Source organism: Manihot esculenta, chromosome 5 (assembly GCF_001659605.2).
Source record: "Manihot esculenta cultivar AM560-2 chromosome 5, M.esculenta_v8, whole genome shotgun sequence".
Lineage (NCBI taxonomy): Eukaryota > Viridiplantae > Streptophyta > Magnoliopsida > Malpighiales > Euphorbiaceae > Manihot > Manihot esculenta.
The window spans coordinates 7,293,192-7,300,334 of NC_035165.2; the positions used below are offsets into that span (position 1 = coordinate 7,293,192).

At 22.8% G+C, this 7,143-nt stretch overlaps 1 long non-coding RNA gene across 1 annotated transcript; it reads left to right on the forward strand.

The window, feature by feature from the left end:
- The first annotated feature begins 950 nt into the window (after positions 1-950).
- On the forward strand, positions 951-3,204 carry LOC122723633. The gene is made up of 2 exons (XR_006350628.1): positions 951-1,033; positions 2,861-3,204. It is a non-coding gene; the product is annotated as an uncharacterized LOC122723633 (long non-coding RNA).
- Positions 3,205-7,143: the final 3,939 nt, after the last annotated feature.

Below are 7,143 nucleotides of genomic sequence, written 5' to 3' on the forward strand. Positions count from 1 at the left end.
ATTTTTAAGAACTGGTGTAGACAATCTGTTAATTAAGAAAACTGAGTGCGAAATGACATAAGACCAGAACACGTTTGGTAGATTAGCTTGAAATAATAAGGCTCGAGCCACATTCAAAATATGCTAGTATTTCCTCTCAATAATAGAGTTCTGTTCTGGGGTCTCTACACAACTTGTCTGGTGTATGATACCCTTATTTCTTAAAATTGATCCATTTTAAATTCTGGTCCATTATCACTTTGAATGGTTTTAACGTTGATAGAGAATTGAGTATTAATGCCAGGAAAAAGTACAAGACAAAGACTAGACCTGCATGGTTGCAGGATTTTATAGTTGTTGTCAAGATTATGTTGCTTGTGATTTAATTAAGATCATTATTGATGACAAATGAGTTTCGGATTGTCGAAGAGATTTAAATTAACATAATATAAATCTATAACGTATCGTATAAGATGAAATTTAAACTAATTAAAATCTAGTTTCATAGGCTGGATAGGTTTAAGATTGTATAAATATGTGGCAAAAGAAAATTGCTCTTTAATTCTATGTTAAGCAATTTAAACCTTTAAAATCATATGCATAAGAATAAATAATCATGATTTATTATTTTGGTGTGCTAAATGTTTATTTTAATTATAAGTTTAAATCATGACATAAGTAAAAAGTAAAATTACAAAGAGTAATTGAGTTATATTTTTTGAAAAAATCAGGCTGAGCTAAGAGGAGAGGCTTGTGGTGCACTACGGCTGCTTAAGGTTGGTTCGGGGGCTGAGTCCACAATAGTCATAGGTGATACTCAAATTCTATTTTTGGAGTCTAAGCCAGAAGCCACAATAGAATGCAGCTAACAGCCAAATTAAAGGTGACTCAATGAATTTAACTTCAAAGTACAAAATATAGGCAAAAAAAATTTAACTGCTAAAGGTATTAGTATATATATAAATTTGCAGTTAGGGCAAAACCATCAATATACTTAGCAGATTTCAGTAAGGAAGAAAGATCGAGAGGAGAATGTCAAGCCTATGCCCATCAGGTAATTAAACCTTTAGTACTTATCTGCAAATACTGTGTGATTCTTATGTTATTTAGCATATCACCTATAAATTAATTTTTTTTTAATTCATGAAAATGGTTAACTTTTTGGCTTTAGGATGATCTTCCTGGCGCTGTTTTAATTCCTTGCCCTTTGCATTTATTTGTTTTTTGGTCTTGGAACTCCCCTTTGATCTTTTGCTTTTGTCTTTTTGTTTATCCATTTTTGCTGTTATTTGCTATTATTTTTCACTTGGATTTTCAGATAAATTAAAGTAAATATCTACTCTTATAAATAAATAAAAATTCAGACTAAATTAATGTGTTTAATCAGAAAATTAAAAATTTGATAATTGCACAACAACGTGATATATAATAAGGAAAAATATATATATTTAACTAATTAAGAGATATCACACAGTCTAAAATTATGTTAAATTATATATAAATTATGGTAAGATCTATTTAAATTATAATATATTAATTTTTTTTAAACTAAATTATAATATTAGATATTACATAAATTAAATTATAATATTAGATATTACATAAACTAAATTTTTTTGACGGATTTCTAGCGCTATGTCTATCGCAAATATTTAAAAATTTTAGCCATTTTCAATTATATTCATTGTAAATGTGTTAAAAGTCTATCAAAATTTTTATCTATTTTCAACAATATTCATTATAAATATATTCCAAATAATTAATGTATCAACGAAATAATTTACTGTATTTAATTGGATATTTTTCGTATAATTTGAAATCAACGAAATAATCCTTTTTATTATAATTTTTACATGCAAATTCATAAAAAAATAATATTTTTACATACAAATTCATAAAAAAATAATACTATTAAAGAAATATAATAACTTACTATAATATTTATTATAAAATTTATTTTTTTTAAATTAAATTATTTAATCTATTAGCTATAAAAATAATATTTCATTTATTTTTTAAAAATTTAAAAATCTAACCTATTATCTATACAAATGATACATAATTTATATTTAAATATTTTTAAATTTAAATTATCTAACTTATTATCCATTATATTTATATTTTTTAAATTTAAATAGTCCATGGAACTCATTAATTAATAAAACATTACTAAAAAAATATTTTTATTTATAAAAATTTAAAATTTATTTCTCTAAATTTAGATAGTTTAACAAAATAATTTCAATTGTATAAATAGATTTGAAATTAAGTAAGATAATTACTTTTTAAAAATAAAAATAGTGTATAAAATTAAATTATGCAATAAATGAATAATTTAAAAAAAATTTATGTATTGGAGTTGAAATTTTAAAACTAAAAAATAAATTTTTTTAAATTGTAAAAAATAGAGAATGATTTATTATTTAATGACCTAAAACATTTATTTGTTTATAAGTTAAAATCTTGAAATAAATAAAAAGTAAAATTACAAATAATAATTGAATTTATATTTTATAAGTTCAAATCTTGAGATAAATAAAAAGTAAAATTACAAATAATAATTGAATTTATATTAACAAAAATATTAAGTATGACTATATAGATTAATTCTATTGTTGGAGTTTAAACAAAAAGTTAAAAGATAAATTATTTTATTAATAAAATTATAATAGAGCCGATAAATTTAACTTTCAATAAATGGATAAATATACAAGAGTTAGCGAACTATATAAACATGAATTCGGAGCAAAATCATCAATCAACTTAATCTTCATAGAACTAAGGATCGAGAAAACAATGGAACTCAGAATGCAAGTCCTCTATAAATTTTTTTTTATCATTACATGCATCACTGATTTTTATCATTAAATTTTGATTTTAGAAATTAAGAATGCATGGCCAGAGCTTGTTGGAATAGATGGAAATTGTGCAGCAGCTATTATAGAAAGAGAGAACAAATATGTGAAAGCAATCGTGCTCAAGGATGGAACACCTACAACAAAAGATATCCAATGCTGGAGGGTCTGGGTTTGGGTGGATGAAAATAATGTGGTCATTCGAACTCCTGAAGCGGGTTAAAAAATAAACGTCATGTAATATCAAATAAAAAGTCTCTGTACTTTGAGACTTTCAGAATAAATATTTGAGTTGTATGGGTTGATATACCTAATTATGCAATTAAAAGTTGGATTGCAACTCAATTATAAAAGTTGATTAAAATATTAATTTGGTTGATTACCTTTTTTTTTATTATTTTCTTTTTTATTCTATAAAGTAGAGGATTTGATTTTCAATTTTCATTAACTAAAAAAAAATACACATCTAGTATCTAGTTTTATATGTAACTCATATATTTACACGGCAGCTTCTAAGATGTGTTCTAACAAATCAACAAATTCTTATGAACAATAAAATTTAATTATTAAAAAATAAGAACAACTTGTAAAACTCAGATGCCAACCGAAAAAAATCAATTGAATGAAAGTAAAATATTAATTTAATTTTCTTGATAGTATGAACAACAATTTACTTAGTTTTTTGTAATAGATAAAAGCTGCTACTAAAATTATAATCATATAGAGCAGTTTAATTAGCAATATTTATATTTAATTTAACACAACGTAATTATAATAAATACATCATAAAATACCCTACAGCTTAGAATATATGAGAATTTCAAATCGGGTAATTAGTAGTTTAGATGATAATATATAAAATAAAAAATTATTAAATAATTGCATTAACTATTTTAGATTAAATAAAAAGAGTGGTTAAAAAGTTAAATATAAATAAGCTATTTATTAAAATATATTATTATATATAATAAAAAGAATTAATTTTAAAATGTATTTTTACGTATAAAAAAATAATAAAAAAAATTGAAGGTAAATTTTTTTTTAAAAGTAAAGAATATATAACTGAATTCTAAAAGTAAAAAAGAATATATAATTGGTTTAACTAAATTTTTTTTTAAAAGTAAAGAATATAAAAAAATAATAAAAAAGAATTGCTAATGAATGAATATCTTTACAAAACAGAATATATAACTGAATTGGAGAAATGAAGATCCATTCCTGACAAAGCACGCTCATTCTATCTTGCTTAGCTATTCAATTTACTGCTAAATTTGTAAATCTATGAATAAAATTAAAAAGCGATGAGGATAATCAAATATAAGCTTTTTAATATCATGAGTAATTTCGGATGGATAGGAAGAATATGATAGAATAATATTGTTCAACTCCAAACAATTTAATTAAAGGTAATTTTTTAGTTATACAATTAAATAAATATGATAAAATAAAATTTTGATTTAATTTTAATTTTAATTTTTAAGTTTATTCAGTCTACTTTATGATTTCAAATTTCTTAATTTATTCATATGTGTATGACTAACCATAGAGTATTGACATAATTTTTGAAATTTTTGTTTTGTTTTTGACTGGTCAAAGTCAAATCAAGGTTTTATCTTCATTTTGGTAGAATGTGCCGAGAGAATTGCTGTCCTATTGCTGACATGTCCACGTAGTTAAAACCCAAGAACTCTATATACTGTAGTGAAATATTTATCTGATTAACCATCACAAATTAATAAATTTTAAAAATATAAATAAATGAATTTTACTATAAAATAAATAAAATTCACTTTTTATATTATTTTTTTATAAAAATTCACTTATTTATAATTTTAAGTTGATATTGAATTAGATTAGATTTTGTTTTTTTTTTTTTTTTTTTTTTTTTTTTTGTTTTAAGAAAGTCATTGTACAGAGTTGACAAAAGTAGAATGGAGCCATAAAGGATAAGCTATTAAATTGATGAAAATAGAACTGGAGCTAACTGCCAAAGGTGATGAATGCCTGAATTCAAAGATGTCAGCTGCAGCAACTGTAAATATATGCCCGGGTAATTAAGCTTTTTGTTATATGCAAGTCCTCCATAATTATTTTTCTTTCATTTTTCTTGATGAGTTATTATTATGGTCAGAGTTCGTCGAAAATTGATCAATAAATTTTAAATTTTTTCAGATAAGAATGTATGGACAGAGTTCGTCGAAAAAAATGGAGATTCTGCCGCATCTATCATTTAAAAAGAGAACACAAATGTGAAGCAATTTTACTTAAAGATGGAATGCCTGTAACTAAAAACTTCAGAGTCCGAGTTTGGATGAATGAGAATAAGATGATTATTTGAGTTCTTATAATCGGCTAAACAATAATTATTATTTATTATCTCAAATAAATAATATTTTTCTTTTAAGACTTAAAGAATAAAAATTTGAGATATTAAAAAATAAAAATTATTAATTGCAACTGCAGACTTATATATTTCTTTCTTTGATTAGATTTCGTTGATCTATAAAATTTCTTTAAATATTCTCTTCATGAAAATTGAATTCTCGATTTTATTTATAAACAAAAAAAAGTCAAACCACACATGATCTCAACATTCTAATAAAATTATTTATGATTTTAATTTGATTAAATATATTTTTGCACATCTGTATTTTAATATTTTTATTTATCAAATACCTTAACTTTAATTATGATCTAATAAAATAATATGTATTTATACTTAAAAAATATTATTTTAAAACACAAATTTATCAAATTCATAATTTTAAAATTATGTTTAAAAGTAATTTTTTAAATTTATGATTATAAAATTATATTTAAAATTTTTTTAGCTTATTAGCAGAAAAAGAGTGTTAGATTTTTTTAGATTGGAATGTTAGATTTCTCTATTTGTTCTTTGATGGCAAAGGAATAGAGATGAACAGTGTATGAAATACAGGCAGAGTTAGGTGGTTTGGTAGAAAACTAATCAGAATTGCAGAGAGAGAAGAGATCTCAGAAACTACAAATCAAAACCTTGCAACTCTGATACCATATTAGCAGAAAAAGAGTACAGATAATAGTGAGAAAATTGTGTATTTCTATTATATATATTTTATAGAGATATTACATCTATATATACAGAAGAGTATGAGCTAATTATGACAAGAATAATAATCGTTATAATTATACTAAACAAATCTCATATAATTATGCAAAGATTGATTTTCTATAATTATGCTAATATTTACAAAATTTAATTTAATTTATTTATTAAATAAGTCTTATATTTAGGTTCAACTTGACTCTTTTAATAAATAAATTAAATCTAACTAAACTTTTATTGATCTGAATTTTAAATAATTTATGGCCGTTTGCTTTATATACCTCTCAACTTTTAATTTTTGATCCATATTATTGTAATTTCTAATATGATATTATTGAAATTTAAATATTTCAAAATAATAAATTTAGGAACAGGTGTAGCTCTATCCATTAGATATGAAAGAAAATTATTATTTTTAATTTTATAGCAAAAATACTAGTTATTTAGGAAATATACTATTCAGTCTTTATAATTTAATAAAATTAACTATTAACTTTTCCATTTAAAAAAACACAGTAAATTGTTTTAGTCTTTTAAAATTGTTAACTATTTTGTCATCCCTTCCATTGCTGAAGCTGAATAGTTATAATTTTGAAATTAGAATCACTGAAATTTATTTGTCATTCCTTCTTTTATTTTTACTTATTGCATACAATATTACATTTATTTTATTAATCTACAATTTCAACATTCGTATATTGTAGATTAATTCTATATTAAGTTTTTTAAGATTGTATGTTAAGATTGTAGAAAAGTTCTCTTTAATTCTATGTTAAGTTTTTTAAGATTGTATAAATATAATAAGCAATTTAAATCTTTAAAATCATATACATAAGTATAAATAATCATGATTTATTATTTTTGTGTGCTAAATGTTTATTTTAATTATAAGTTTAAATCATGACATAAATAAAAAGTAAAATTACAAGGAGTAGTTGAATTATATTTTTTGAAAAAATCAGGCTGATCTAAGAGGAGAGGCTTGTGGTGGACTACGGCTGCTTAAGGTTGGTTCGGGGGCTGAGTCCACAATAGTCATAGGTGATACTCAAATTCTATTTTTGGAGTCTAAGCCAGAAGCCACAATAGAATGCAGCTAACAGCCAAATTAAAGGTGACTCAATAAATTTAACTTCAACGTACAAAATATACACAAAAAAAATTTAACTGCTAAAGGTATTAGTATATATATAAACTTGCAGTTAGGCAAAATCATCAATAAAC